We start from the raw sequence: 16,224 nt of genomic DNA, 5'->3' as shown, positions 1-16,224 counted from the left end.
ACAGAAATAAAGCCAATTCAAATACATTATGGTTTAATTCAAAATGCCCAAATTAATTACCCTTAATGCCCTAAAATATTGGTTTGAACTTTTACCTCTTGCCAATATTTTCAGGGATTAAAGTGAACATTTCCTTGGGCTCATTTGAAGAAATTTTTAACTTGCTCATTTTCAAAGATTTCTGAGGCTTTGGGAATTCCCTCAATTCAATTTTCCTTGAATTTAAACATGATGCAACAACCAAGATAGTCCAAGGCCAAGCTGAAGCTAAGGATGTGACAACTCACCCCCACTAAGCAAGATTCTCGTCCCGAGATTCAAGTCGTGAGGTAAGGAGATAGAGGGACACAAGCTAACACAATCTTCACGGTCCAGATGTCTTTCTTGAGGATATTGATTCATTGCGTCATCTTGATATTGACGTCTTTGCTTTCGGGATCTTCATCCAGCATGATGACGGCAGAAAGAAATTCTACAGGAATCGATCTCCTCGGAGATCGAGCACTCAAGATCAACTCATGGAGTGAGATATAAAACATCTCTTGAGCTGAGACACGAAGCACACATCAGGGGTGATGGAAAGAAGCGGATGATAAAGGTTCAAATTTGATAGGCAACAATTCCACGCTTAAGTAGGATGGTGCATGGTTTCAAAGTAGCGAGGAGATAATTGCCATGATACCATAACGAGACATCTTAAGGCAGGTGACTTGCAGAAATATTCCCTTAAGTGGAAAAAAGAATTACTTTTGATTCAGAGATCATTGAAACTCTTCATACCAGCTTAAGGCAATTTACAATTGATCGTTTGAGATAGCTCGAAGAGATGGCATACTTGGACTAGGATGGATGATGTGGACTACCTTGTTGAGGACAACACAATGGATGATTTTGCTTATCATCGGAGATGGATGGAACCCGTGGTAGGACCTCTTTGAAGATGATCCTGATCAGTAATTACTGAGAAGGGTAGTCCGTAGTAGGATGACACAATGGCGGTGCAAATTGGGAACAAAATGCAAATGCTAGGAATGATTCTAGTAACTGGGGAGAAACCCAACAGTAGAGAAAGATTCCACTGTTTGAAAGGTTATGGCATAATCGAAGAAACTGAGAACGGATCCCAATTAATGCCGACGATAAGTCCTAGTGCTTGCGCGTGCTCTCAAGAACTTGAGCATTTCTGTATTCATCAAGGTTCTTCCAATATCCGTGTCAAGGATCCTGGAAAGACAACATGCTACCATGATGAATAATGGTGGAAGATGCAGTTGCAAAGAAAAGATAACACTTTCTCAGATTTCACCTTAGCGAGGCCAAGGGATCAGAATTTGGATGATCGACCGAGAGACATTTAGCACTCCGCCTCTAATGTTCTCCTTGTTGTGCTAGCGTAATCCTTTCATAGATATGGTTTGATATCTAAAACATCAGGTAAAAGGTCGGACTTCGGAAGCTCAAGAATCCATAAGGAATAACTACTGGAGTAAATCCTACGTAATCCTTATGGGGAGGTGGCCAACTTACTCAAACAAGATACTACAATAATAGGTCTTCCAGCTGGGTGTGTTGGCCACGACATCCACTTTACCGGGTTACAGAGAGACCAATATTATAGCTCTTGGGAAAACGTCCCAACCATCACATTTGCCTGAGATTCAGATCTGGTTGGTGTCAGGATATTACAGACTCGTCGAGACTAGAAAGAAATGAAAGTTTGCAACACAAATCGACGAGATGACATTGCAAGATTACCAGGAAATGGACTATGGTAGTAAGCTCCAAAACATGAGTTGGTTCTGCTAAACACATATGAACACGCTGTCCCAGACAAGCATGACCACATGGTGGTCTTACAATGAAACACTACCGAGTCCTGGTTGGGAACCATCATCAAGGATATCGAAGTCCTTGCATAAGTCATATGATTAGCTCTTATGGAGAACTTCTTCTCCCTGAACAAGTCAATCAGTGGCTTGGTGTGCTAGGGATACGTATGGAATGAAGATGATCAGTCTATCAGACCATAGAGTACTTCACACATGCATGACTGACTTGGGATGATTCCAGAGGAAGCAAAACAAACTTTCCCGAATTCACGGCGGCAACTTACATCAAATGCACGTGAATCAAAGGAAGTCAATTCTTTCATCCAAACATATACTTCATGAACGGGGCATGAAGAAAATGCTTACACAAGTTTCCAACACTAGCTCGATGTTCAACACAATCATGGAGGAGACAAAATGCCGCTGATGGGCTCAACAGTAACTCATCGGAATTTCCATACCACTGGACTTCCACCACTATGTGAACAATGTGATAGTATTGGTCAGACCAAAGATATTATGGTGTATGCTCGAGGGACAACCGCAAGTAAGACAACATTACGAACATCGTTGGTTCTGATTTGATTTGATGATAGCCCACACTCAAATCAAGGTTTGGACAAGATAATAGATTCAACAGCTAATCACGGGGATCAGTCGATGAAGATATCATCTTTCTTCAACACACACACACACACAAGGATATCCCTTTGGAATGAACTGAGCCGGACAAGCTTTCATCTTCCAACTCTCCAAGTTGTTGTTTAGCTTAACCAACTAGCTCAGGGTATCCAACACAGATTCTTGGAGAAGGTGTGGTTTACAAGAAACCAACTTGATCACAAGCTCAACATAACAGTCAGGGGCAACCTGGTGATACTTTCAAGGAAATATTCAGAAAATCACGAACCACCGATATGTTTCTAAGCTCGGGAACAATCTTGCTTTTCAGAGCAAGACAATATGATCAGATAAGCGAGGAATGGAATAATCCTCACTCATTGATCAAGGAGTGCACCAGAGATAAGGACTAGGTAGCACGATCAGTCCTAGGATGGTGATTCAATAACCAACACGCTAAGAATGAGAATATAGTCCATTTACTACAAAGCAACGAGTTGCTCGGAGTCTTGATTTCACACATCACAATTCACTTGTCGGCATTCCGGTTACAACAACACGGAACCGAGGAATGAATAATGATGGCGAGAAGTATCACTGTATGAAGAGTTCATAGGATGGTGCGCAATTCCTATGACATTCTTGACATAAGACGGTAATACTACAGGGTAGAACAGAATCAAAAGCTGGATTGGCATTTTGATCTGTGAAAAACAACTACTTTGACCCAATCCTAGATATGGATGAGGTACTGGAGTTTGTTTCTCCTAGTCATTCTAGAATAGAATGGCTTGACGGACCACAAGAATAATAGGCATCGATAACATGAATGCACAACTATTCTTGACTATCAACTGATAGAAGATGGTCGGAATACAACTAAAGAGGAACAACTCGAGGAACATATAATTTTCTGAGTTGTGGTTGCATAGATTAGTATGTCGAGCAAAGCTCAACATTTCTTCCGGACAACCCATGCAGATAAGTAGGACTGGCAGATTCACAATGTAGAATTGAGAACTCATTAAGAACACTCTGGTTGTGATCTTTTGATACAACAAACTTCTGCCATAAGTGGTTCATAGTATTTGGAAGAAGGAAATACCACGGACCTCGAGGACTATCGCAAAGGTTACTAATATACTAAAGGAACTAGCAACACTATCAACATGAGGTAAGTAGGGTGAATCTCGGGTTCAAGAACCCAGGAATAGAATACCTACTACTAAATGGCATCACGGGATGCTTTCAAGAATGGTGGCCAGAATCATCACACTGGGAACACAAAACATGGCTAGATTACTAGGTGACTCCCTAAAACACCTAGGGTCATAATAATAGCTCCAACATATATGTCGAGGTAGTAGAGTACCTCAACAGACCATTAGTGTGCTTAATTTGGCCTAAAAGGACATCGGAAACGGGAAGAAGGGATTTGCAAATGCATCAGACTATTTAGAGACCTGGGGTGACTCGGACAGCATAACGGCTGTAAATGCTCAAAATGATTTGAGACATCCTGCAAAATGGTGGCATAACCACTTAACATCACAATATCAAAGTTCTGAGATGAACTGCCAACACATAGAAGTAGTAGGAACGGAACTGAAGCTTGAAACTATCAATTCTATAAGTCTATGGATTAGTAGCACGTCATCCTGATAGATAGATGAGAAGGCCTAATTCTTAATCCCCGTAGAAAAGAAGAGGTTGACTCAGATCAGAAGGCATAGGGTAAAGGAGTAAAAAGAGCCTTACGTTCCCTTCCACAATCAATTCCCTTACATAACTAAAGCATTTCTAGACTCAACTTCGACCAGTTTGGCTTGGTAATCCTACAGGCAGTCAGCCTCTGATACCAACGCTGTCAGGACCCTGATTCCAAGTCACATCGATCTAGCCGGTAACACCTCATATCACTTTGCGGCCTCACGCACGGTATTCCCCACGGGTGTCGCCTTACCATGGTCCGGGTCCGTTTGCGCCTTTTGGCTCACGTATATGATAGTGTCGCTAGCACCCATATGACAGAGAACCCGGGCCGACATGGCTAGTCGTGAACCCAAAGCGGCACTAACCTATGGGGACAGGCATACATGAATCACATCGAGCGTGTCGGTCAGCGGCGTGTGAATTCGGGCTGTAGCACTGGGCTAACAGGACTCCAGGAACCCGGGCTGTAGCAGACTAGGCAGGACTCCGGATGTCACCGCGTGACATTTCCCCGAAGGGACAGACACAGGAACGAAGTGAAATACATGCCAGCCAGTCAAGTGTCCTGGGCAGTAGTGCTGGGCTAACAGGACTCCGGTGAACCGGGCTGTAGCGGACTACTATGGCTCATGGAAGCAATAGACTACATTTCCCCATAAGAGAGACTGCCAAGGATAAACAACTAGACTATCGGATCCCACACATACCAAGCATTTCAATCATACACACAATATGCTCGATATGTGTAGATACAACATGGCATCACAACATAACCCTACAACTCAAGTATTTATTCATTAGGCTCCAAGGAGCGAGATATTACAAACATGGGTCTCATGACCCAACAATCATAGCATACAAGTCAAAGCACAAGCGGAAGCTTAACATGTCTGAGAACAGACATCTACAAATGAAAAAGGCTAGGAAGCCTGACTATCTACCAGATCCTGCCGAGGGCACAAGATCGTAGCCGAGGTATCAAGCTAAACGTCGAAGTCCACGCGGAACTACTAGCGAGACTGAAATCTCTCTGCAAAACATAAATTAAGCAAATGTGAGTACGAAGGTACTTAGCAAGACTTACATCAAAACTAAACTACATATGCATCGGTATCAACAAGGGGGGTGGTGGAGTTTAACTGCAGCAAGCCAGCTTTGACTCAGTGGCTAACCTGTACTACGATTGCAAGAAACTCTTTGAGGTGGCGCACACGAGTCCACATATTCACCATTGAATACACTACTATGGATCTGCTCTCGTCTACCTACGAGAACGCCATCCATAGCACTCACGCATATCTTGCGCATTTTAGAGTATCCAATTTCACTTGTCTATGAACTGTTATAGGCAACCCAGAAGTCCTTTACCGCGGACACGGCTATTCGAATAGATCATTTATAACCCTGCAGGGGTGTACTTCGTCACACATGTTTCCACCACTTAGCGTCTGCACACGACATGTGCTTGGAAGACTTCAAGCGAAAACCGACGTGGGTGTAGACCACGACCTGACTAACCACACAAGTCTCTAGTCCAGGTTTATCGCCTATTCAGGTTCCATCCACAAGGAAATCCGGCCGGGTGTCCTCAACGGCCCCAAACGATGTGTGCAGGGTTCCCGAGACACCAAACGGGCGACTCGGTACACCGTGCCACGGTGTATCTACCGCGTCATAGCCCACCCCTAGGGTCAGCGCTACGCATGGCCGCCAACACATAACCTACAAACACCAGAAACTAGTTGCAATTCCTGGACAGAGGACGAGATGGGTCAGTAAGTCGAGCGGGGTCATATTTCAGGGCCCAATGTGTGGTAGTAGCTGTTTCATGGATCACAAACACAGAACTCGGTTCCTGATGACGGTTTCAGTGAGACAACCCACCATGTACTCCTACATGGCCTCTCACAGCTACCTTTACCAAATCGTGTTCACACACTTAGCTCACACACCGTAGGACATGTTTACACACCTCCGATTCATCCCCGATGAACCAGACCTGACACGACTCTATGCAATAGCAGGCATGACAAACAAGCATGAATGAGTAGGCACATCAGGGCTCAAACAACTCCTACTCATGCTAGTGGGTTTCATCTATTTACTGTGGCAATGACAGGTCATGCAGAGGAAAGGGGTTCAACTACCGCAACATATAACAGTTGAATCGTTGTTGTCTTAATGCAGTAAAAGAGAGCAGGAGCAAGAGAGTGGGATTGTATCAGAATGAGCAAGGGGGTTTTGCTTGCCTGGCACTTCTGAAGATAACATTGAGTCTTCATCAGTGTCAACGATCACAGTGTCGGAGCGGCGTCTACCGAGAGGGGACAATTACCGGCAAACAAGGAAGAACACAATCAATGCGATGCAACGATATGATGCATGATCATGACATGGCAATATGCTGTTGATTGAGCTAATGCAACTAGCAACAAGTTAAATGGAGTTGGTTTGAACACTAGGTTCAAAATCAAATTCAAACTATGAATTCAAATAGTGCATTATCATGTTTTGAACTAAACAGTGAGGTTAAGTTGTTCAAACATGCATGAAAATGCCATATTCAGATTCCTTGGATTTTTCTGATAATTTTTCATATATAATTTATTTCATTTGGAGTTATAGATTATTTTCTATGATTTTTAGAAGTTTTAGCTATTTTCTGAAATAAATAAATCATTTCTGATTTATTTAAAATCCCAGAAAAGCTTTACTGCGTCAGCATTGCGCAAGGGTGATGTCAGCGGGTCAACTGGTCGGCCAGGTCAAACCTGACTTGCGGGACCCATATGTCATTGACTCAGCTAATTAATATGGTTAATTAACCTTAAATTAAGCCTAACTAAAATGTCAGTGGGGTCGGGGCCCACATGTTAGCGGCTAACCTAACTAAATTAGTGTTAGTTTAACTCCTAATCTAGGTTTGACCAGGTGGCGGGGCCCACGTGGTCAAATGGGTCAACCCCACCGGCGACATGACGCCAGCGAGGCCCGAGACGGCGGCGCGGCTCGGAAACGCAGCACAGGCGACGAAACAAGCGGCGGAGGGCATCCGCGGGGAGCTGGAGCTCTCCTGCATCCAGCGCAGCAAGCAGCAGCAGCTAGAGTGGCCGGGGTTGTGCGCGGCGTCGACCTCGGCGGCGGCCGGAGTTCGGGCACACTCGGGAACGGGGCTGCGGTGACCGTGGAGTGGTGTGCTTAGCTCCTACGGCACCTACGCGGCGCGGTGAGCACGTGGGTGTGCTCAGTTGGGAGCTTCGACGACTGTGGCCACGGCGGCGAGAAGCTCGAGCGGCGGAGCGGTTCGGTCTCCGGCGGAGCAACGGCTACAGCGTGCAAATGGAGCGCAAAGGAGGGGGGTTTGGGTCAGTGGCTCACGGCGAGTCGGACGAGCAAGTCGGCGAGCTCGGGGACGCGGAGACGGCGGCGAATCGAAGGTGAGGTTGCCAGCGGTCGAAGGTAGAAGACGAGCTCGGGGACGACGCTACAGGGCTCCCGCGGTCGAATGGGTTGGTGTAGATGACGCAGAAGGCGATGGCGGTTCCTCTGGAAGCAACAGCGAGGTGCGGGGTGGACGATGGCCCCGGTGGTGCTCGTCGGCGCTCTCGGGTGCCCGTGGTCGAACGCGGGAGAGGGAGCAGAGGAGGGGGAGGGAGTCCAGAGCGAGAGAGGGGGAGTGAGATGGGTCAGGGGTGTCGTGGTGGCAACCAGGCAGTCGAGGGGGGGGGCACGCAGGCAGGGAGGAGCCAGCGCGTCTCGCCGGCCATCGGGCACGCAGCTGCTTCTCCTCCTGGCAGGAGGAAGAAGACAGTGCTGCCCCTGGTGGGCCGGGCTCGCTTTGGCCAGTAGGCCACTACAGTGGTGGGCTGCATGGTAAGGTTCCTCTTTTTTAATTCTGTTTTCTATTTATTTCCTCCGTTTTGATTTAGGTTTAAAACTAAACCAATTTTTTTGCTTCTGTAAATTATTGTATGGACTAGAGATATTACTCTGGAGCCCCACAATAATTTCCAAAATTATTGGACATGTATTTCTTTTATAACAGAAATAAAGCCAATTCAAATACATTATGGTTTAATTCAAAATGCCCAAATTAATTACCCTTAATGCCCTAAAATATTGGCTTGAACTTTTACCTCTTGCCAATATTTTCAGGAATTAAAGTGAACATTTCCTTGGGCTCATTTGAAGAAATTTTTAACTTGCTCATTTTCAAAGATTTCTGAGGCTTTGGTAATTCCCTCAATTCAATTTTCCTTGAATTTAAACATGATGCAACAACCAAGATAGTCCAAGGCCAAGCTGAAGCTAGGGATGTGACACATTTTCTAACCTAGACAAGTTGTCTGCAACGGGTTCTTAGCTCCCTTCCTATCAATAATATGCAAATCAAATTCTTGTAGTAAGAGAACCCATCTAATAAGTCTAGGTTTAGCATCTTTCTTTTCCATAAGGTATTTAATAGCAGCATGATCAGTGTGAACATTTACTTTAGAATCAACAATATAAGGTCTGAACTTATCACAAGCATATACAACAGCTAAAAATTCTTTTTCAGTAGTAGCATAATTTCTCTGGGCACTGTCTAGAGTTTTACTAGCATATTGGATAACATGTAATTTCTTATCAACTCTTGGTCCTAGAACAGCACCTACAGCATAATCACTAGCATCACACATAATTTCAAAGGGTAAATTCCAATCAGGTGGCTGAACAATAGGTGCAGAAATCAAGGCTTTCTTAAGTATTTCAAATGCTTCTACACAATCATCATCAAAGACAAAAGGAACATCTTTTCGTAAGAGATTAGTCAGAGGCCTAGAAATTTTTTAGAAGTCTTTAATGAACCTCCTATAAAAATCTGCATGACCAAGGAAACTTCTTATACCTTTAATGTCCTCAGGACACGACATCTTTTCAATAGCATCAACTTTAACTTTATCAACTTCAATACCTCTTTCAAAAATTTTATGCCCCAAGACAATACGTTCATTAACCATAAAGTGGCACTTCTCCCAATTCAAGACAAGATTAGTTTCTTCACATCTCTACAAAACTCGATCAAGGTTGCTTAAGCAATCATCAAAAGAAGTTCCATACACGGAGAAATCATCCATGAAAACCTCAACAATTTTTTCACAAAAGTCAGAGAATATAGCAATCATACATCTTTGAAAGGTAGCAGGTGCATTACATAAACCAAAAGGCATACGTCTATAAAAAAGGTACCGAAAGGGCAAGTAAAAGTGGTCTTTTCCTGATCCTCTTTTGACACAGGTATTTGAGAGAAACCAAAATAATCATCTAGAAAGCAAAAATGTGTATGTTTGGATAATCTTTCTAGCATCTGATCAATAAAAGGTAAAGGGTAATGATCCTTTCTAGTAGCTTTATTTAATTTGCGGAAATCACTTACTATTCTATAACCTGCAACAATTCTTTGTGGGATCAATTCATCTTTATCATTAGGAACAACAGTAATACCTCCCTTCTTAGGGACACAATGGACAGGACTTACTCACTGACTATCAGCAACGGGATAAATTATACCTACCTCTAGAAGCTTTAGTATTTCATTTCTTACCACTTCTTTCATCTTAGGATTTAACCGTCATTGGTTATCAATAGTCAGTTTAGCGTCTTTCTCCAATTTTATTTTGTGCTGGCATAGAGTGGGACTAATGCCCTTAAGATCATCAAGAGTATATCCAATAGCAGCACGGTGCTTCTTCAGAGTTTTCAATAATTTCTCTTCTTCCTGCTCTGAAAGGTTAGCACTAACAATAACATGATATATCTTCTTTTCACCAAGATAAGCATATTTAAGAGTATCAGGTAATTGTTTAAGCTCATACACGGGATCACACTTGGGTGGAGGAGGATCCCCTAGAATTTCAACAGGCAAGTTGTGTTTCAAAATAGGTCCTTGTTTAAAGAAAACTTCATCTATTTCTCTTCTTTGATTTATAAACATATCATTTTCATGGTCTTGCAAATATTGTTCTAAAGGATCATTAGGAGGCACGACAATAGAAGCAAGACCAGTAATTTCATATTTACTAGTCAATTCTTTATCATGGGGCTGTCTACAAAATTTAGCAAAATTAAAATCATGAGACATATCCCCTAAACCAACAGTAACAATATCCTTTTCGCAATCTATCTTAGCATTAATAGTATTCAAGAAGGGTCTACCAGATAAATGGGACACAAGTCATCTTGTGAGGAAGCAAGAACAAGAAAATCAGTAGGATATTTAATTTGCCCACACAAGACTTCAACATCTCTAACAATCCCAATTGGTGAAATAGTATCTCTATTGGAAAGCTTAATAGTAACATCAATATCTTCTATCTCAGCAGGTGCAATATCATGCATAATTTCTTTATATAAAGTACTCCCTCCATTCTGAAATAATTTTCGCTGGCGAATTCTAGTGCAAATTCAGGCACGTTACGAAATTAACGCAGTTTCCCATTTTACCCCCGCGTCACCCACAACGCTCACTCTCTCTTCTTCCTGTCACCCTCGCTCTCATCGCCCTCTCATCTCCCCACCATCTCGCCCACCTCGCCGGTCACCACCTCGCCCACCTCGCCGGCCACCATCTCTCCCCGTCGCAGCCATCGTTCTCCCGCCTCCACTCACACCCGTCGTCCACCCACATCCTGTATCCATGGTCAAAGCTTGGATTTTTGCTCCGGCGGTGAGCTTCTGGGCGATGAAGGTGCTGGATTTGCGTGCGTGTGCTATGGATCTGGCTAGGGAGGCGGTGGATACGACGTCTGCAGGGCGGCGGCCTGCTCCCCGGCGCGGCATGGAGGGCGAGGGTCGGGACGGCGCCGAGGGCGAGCCTGGTGGCGGCGCGAACACCGACCGAGGAGGCTACGAGGTGGTGCTGTGGTAGGCCGCGCCGATGGAGGACCGGCAGGGGCGGTGGGCGCAGGAGGACCTCAAGTGCTGCTTCCCCGCCAACGCCGGCGGCGTCTGCAACCCGCCCAACCACCATTTCCTCCTCCCCATCCAGGCGTTCGAGAAGATTGCGCTCTAGAAGGCCGGTGTCATGCCCATCGGTATGTATGCTCCATTCTTGCCTGCACTCGATTTCACTCTGCTTTGGACTCCATGTTCGGCTAGATCTAAGGCCAAAGTTTCCTATGTTTCCTAATTCCATTTGTGTGGAGCTGGAAAATTGCTTGTCAAGCTAGAGATTGCTTTGGTTTGCGCAATGTGGGATCCCAAAAAAGCTGAATTGCAAGTGTCTGTTGGTGAGGAAAGTGTGGAGGGGATCAAGGGGGCCCTCGTCCACTGTGGTGAAGTGTGAGATCTTTTGGTTAGGATTCGAATTAGGGTAGTTTTATCTGCTGTCCTGGCCTTTATATGCTCTAATGTGGCCTTCCTTTACTAACAATGTCCTAGAGTTCAAAGATGCATAGAACAAAGTGTAAATGTACTAATGCGATTTGGTGTTTGGGTCAGGAGGAAAGCACCTATGAGCCTTTTGATGCAGCATCGAGCCATTGACTATCAAAAATCTAGAGTATCACATGCTCAATTTGCGTGATTTGATCAAGTATACTCCAGCTTGGTTCAGTATTTGCATCCTATTCATTGGTGTAAGCATTAGACTTCCGTGGCTCCTTCAGTTTATTTAGTTCTTGGGGGCTCTGTTGGAATTAAAACAGCGCTATCATCTCGATGATGATGATGCAACTGGAGTAGTTGTATCATTCTAACGCATGCTTAACAGTAAGGGTTTTTTATTCCACAATTCATGACAGTCTGTGGTTACTAGAGTGCAGAATCGGTATGCTGAGCTATGATAACTCATACTAAGAAATTAATTAAAAGCATAAAGAAACTAAGCACCTCTTATCTAAGTGATTATCCTGGGTTTTGTTGATAACTGAGGAATTCTGGGAAATGTGGATCTTATTGACAGTTAGTGCTTAAAAATTCTATTGACTGCTTGTGGGTATTCATGTTCAGTAAACACTTGTTGGTCCTGTCAGTGTAGGATCAAAATTATCGACCGGGGGTTAGATGGCAGTAAAACAGAACTCGATAAAGAAGAGAACTAACTAAGCAGGTAGCATAATTTTGAGAGGGAGTACTCCATTTAGTAAGCACATTTGCTGATTTGCCCTCTGCTCTGCTCTTATGCGTGCTCTACTGCAGGACCGTGGCAGTGATGCTCGCCGAGGCGCTGGGATGCGGCTTCGTCGAGGTGGACGATAACCACTCCCGTGCAAACAAAGGTACAGGCTGGTCCTGGTGGGCGACGAGGGCGCCCTGGCCTCTGTAGTTACACGAGACAATAGTTCTTTGTGCAAATGTTGACTGAATATGCTTCTGACTCGTCTCTGCATTTGACTGAATTTGCCTCATTTTGCAATGGTGCTGCTGCAGGTGAGCATTCAGGAAAAGAACACTTGGCTGAATTTCAGGAAAAGGATGCACTGAATCTTAGTAAGCGGATACTCATAGCCAAATTCTTTTGGATGCACACACAGTTTGTCTCGCAACTTAAATAATGACAGTAAATAAACTCTCAATTGCACTGACCAGTAATTGAAAATAAATTACACCTTTTCAGTTAATTTAAATTAAATTAACTGAAACCTTTTGTACTCCCATGATCAGTGTTACTGTACAGTAATTCACACCGAATTTGTATGTGCAAATAGTGCTTGTTTTCAGGAGTAGGATGCTGATCAATGGTGCTTGTTTGGAGTAATTGTTTGCTCTGTAGTGCATTTTTAGAAAGCCAATTGCTTGCTCTGTAGGAACTTTTATGTGCTAGAGTATAGGATTTTCTGTTTAGCAAGGCTTGAGTAATTTAGTGTAGGAATTTAGTGTTCTTCACTTCTCCTCTACTCACTTCTCTTCTCTTTAGTAAATTAAATTTAAGAGTAGGAATAGTTCTTAGAACTACTCTGCACCTTAGAACTACCCCTGTTAATTAACTAAACTACTCTGCACCTTAGAACTACCCCTATTAATTAACTAAACTACTCTGCACCTTAGAACTACTCATGTTAATTAACTGATGCTACGAGTAATTTGGAGTAAATTCAGATTAAAGAATTTTGTGCTATGAGCAGGACTTGGTGTTGCTGCTGTATAGCACTGTAATAATTGTGCAGCTCAGGAGTACTCTTGCCAATTCAGTTAATTAAATTTCATTTAACTAAAACTAAATGAATCTTTTCCTTTAAGTAAAACTAAATGAAACTTTTTCTGTTAATTTAACAGTTGCAGTAGTATAGCACTTGCAGTAGTGTAGGACAACAGTAGTTTAGTGTAGGACAACAGTAGTGTAGGACAGCAGTAGTTTAGTGTAAGTTTCAGTTCATTAACTGATTTTTTCAGTTACTTAACTGAAACTTTTTAAATTCACTCATCTTCTCTCCTACGAGTACTACTCTCTTCTTTCATTTAAATGGAGTACTCCACACAAGCAAATGAAACTTTTGAAACAAAAATGATTTCTCTTCTCTTCTCTCCACACAAGCAAACTAAATAATTACACATACAAGTCTCACAAAATGGAGAAAACATATATGGAGTAAAAATGATCACAAAATGGAGTTACACATACAAGTCTCACAAAATGGAGTATTACACATATGGAGTAATTTCACATGGGATGCACTCCGCACAAGTCTCATCTCAAGGAACTACACATACTCCACATCTGAACAAGCCTCATCTCAAGCATCTGAACAAGCCTCATGTCAAGCATCTAAAGCATCATCTCAAGCATCTGAACAAGCCTCATGTCAAGCATCTGAACCATCGTCTCAAGCATCTGAACAATCCTCATCTCAAGCATCTAAACAAGCCTCATGTCAAGCATCTGAACCATCGTCTCAAGCATCTAAACAAGCCTCATCTCAAGCATCTGAACAAGCCTCATCTTAAGCATCTGAACAAGCCTCATTTCAAGCATCTGAACCATCGTCTCAAGCATCTGAACAAGCCTCATCTCAAGCATCACAAGCAGCACAAGCCTCATCACTGAACCCTCCCCATTAGCCCTAAGTTGTGCAGGGCATTTGCATACACCTCTGTATGGCATGATAATCTTGGAGGTAGTTGCCCAAGCCCCTCAAGCCTTTCCTTGTTTACATGGGGTATTTTATACCCATTGCCCCCTGCATGGTTCAGGATCTCAATCATGCATGTCTGCAAAGTTAGGAAAATTCTGTTGAGCTTGTAAACGTCATAGCCTTCAAATTCCTCCAAAACACCCTTAATAAGGTCTTGTAGTGTTTTAGGACTCAGACAATCTGTCAGGGATTGGAGCGAGTTGAAAAACCCAAGGTTGAGCACATTCAAATCAAGACTGTTGGGAGGCTGTTGTATTATTCTGATGTCAAGTCCAGTTTTTGCAACAGCTTCTAGAAATTCCGGATCATCTGGCAAGATATGGGGCTTAGCATTATCCTGCTGAATATAGATGGTCTATCCAGCATCACTTTCGGTCCAAATAGCTTGTATCGCTGGCAAGACCTTCTCTATTAGGAACTCCCTCATCACTCTTCTGTCGACCTTTATTGATTTTATCTCTATTGTACATTTGGGCCTGTTGTCGCTTCTCCTTTGAGCAGGAACTTCCTTCACGAATGGCCAGATACCGATTTTCCCAGAGAAGGTCACGTTTCCTTCACTGTCCCACCTTGGCCTAGCAACGGCCGTTAGGAACATCACCTTGCCAATACAGTTGCCATGTATAGGCCTCGTAGGCTCTTCCTCCCCATCCAGCAGATAATATGTTTTATTCTTCTTTGTCATGTTAAACCACTTTTCGTCGATATGGACAATATTATGCATAGTCTTGAACTTAGGCCTTGCAGTTGCTGTTGTAGCCTCATCAAGCATCGACAAACAAAATTTCATCCTATCTTTCTTATTCTTGTCCTTTAGAGCTGGCTTCACACAGTTTGTATGCCTCCTTATCAAGTTTAACATGAACTTTCTATGAAGTGTGGTAGGGCTACATCCAAGTTGCCAGGCAAGTGACCTAATGGTAGACCTTTTGTTTAATCGGATCGTTAGGATTTTTTCTAGGTTAATGTCCTTAGGCTTTCTTCCAGAATTTCCTTTTTTTGATTAGAAACATCCACCTCTTTACATTCGCTAATTTGCTTCATTGCTTTCCTCCAAATTCTTTGTATATTCCAAACACCCACTCCAAATTTTTTTGCAATGTCTTGCTTATCAGTTCCCAAAAAAGTGCCTCCTCTACTCATACACAGTGTATGCATTGCTACATAAGCAGCAAAATTTTGCTGGTCATTGAGGGTTTTATATTTCCTAGAAACTTGACCAACACCTGTACCAAGACATACAACAGAGAAATGATTAAATGAAATGATCAAGTGATGAAGTGATGGAATGATCAAGTGATGAAATGATGGAATGATCAACTGTAACTGTACCTGGATTTTGAACTATTTCATCTCCTTCCATCCCCTCTTCTGTATCTCCTTCCATTTCTTCTCCTACATGTCCTTCCATTTCATTTTCTGCATCTTCATCCATTTCATCCACATCTTCTGTAGGTGGAGTGAAGTTGAGGTCTGGGAGATCCATTTTCTCCTGAAGATATGAATATGTAAGATGAAGTAGAAGTACAAGAAGAAGCACAAGGTAATCTATCTTGAGTTAGTTAACTTGCACCCAAATGTAAACCGTACATGACTATATTAAAGAAATAATTGAACATCATTGTATAATGTACTTCATGTCATGTCATGACTATAACCGTACATGACTATATTAAAGAAGTACATAATGTCTTCTCAGCTTGGCACATATTGACTGAATATTGCTCTCTGATAAGACAGGGATTTTTACAATCTGGAGAAGTCCATATATTTGGGTATGCTAGATCAGATATGTCTGATGAAGGGTTAAGGGAACGCATTTGTGGGTAAGGTCCACATTTCTGGAGTTAATATAATAATTTTATGTACAAATAAATTGGTGTGCTCTGTATGAGGATGATGTTTCCTCCATTTTATATATGAGGATGGTGCTTTGTATGAGAATTTGG

The 16,224-nt window shown here is 42.9% G+C and overlaps 1 pseudogene; it reads right to left on the bottom strand.

Moving 5' to 3' along the window:
* Positions 1–14,180: 14,180 nt before the first annotated feature.
* LOC147971122 (uncharacterized) lies at positions 14,181–15,803 on the bottom strand (annotated as a pseudogene).
* Positions 15,804–16,224: the final 421 nt, after the last annotated feature.

This window comes from Triticum urartu, chromosome 5A (assembly GCF_056163025.1).
Source record: "Triticum urartu cultivar PI428250 chromosome 5A, HENAU_Tu73, whole genome shotgun sequence".
Taxonomy (NCBI): Eukaryota; Viridiplantae; Streptophyta; class Magnoliopsida; order Poales; family Poaceae; genus Triticum; species Triticum urartu.
This window is presented reverse-complemented; position numbering and strand designations above follow the sequence as displayed.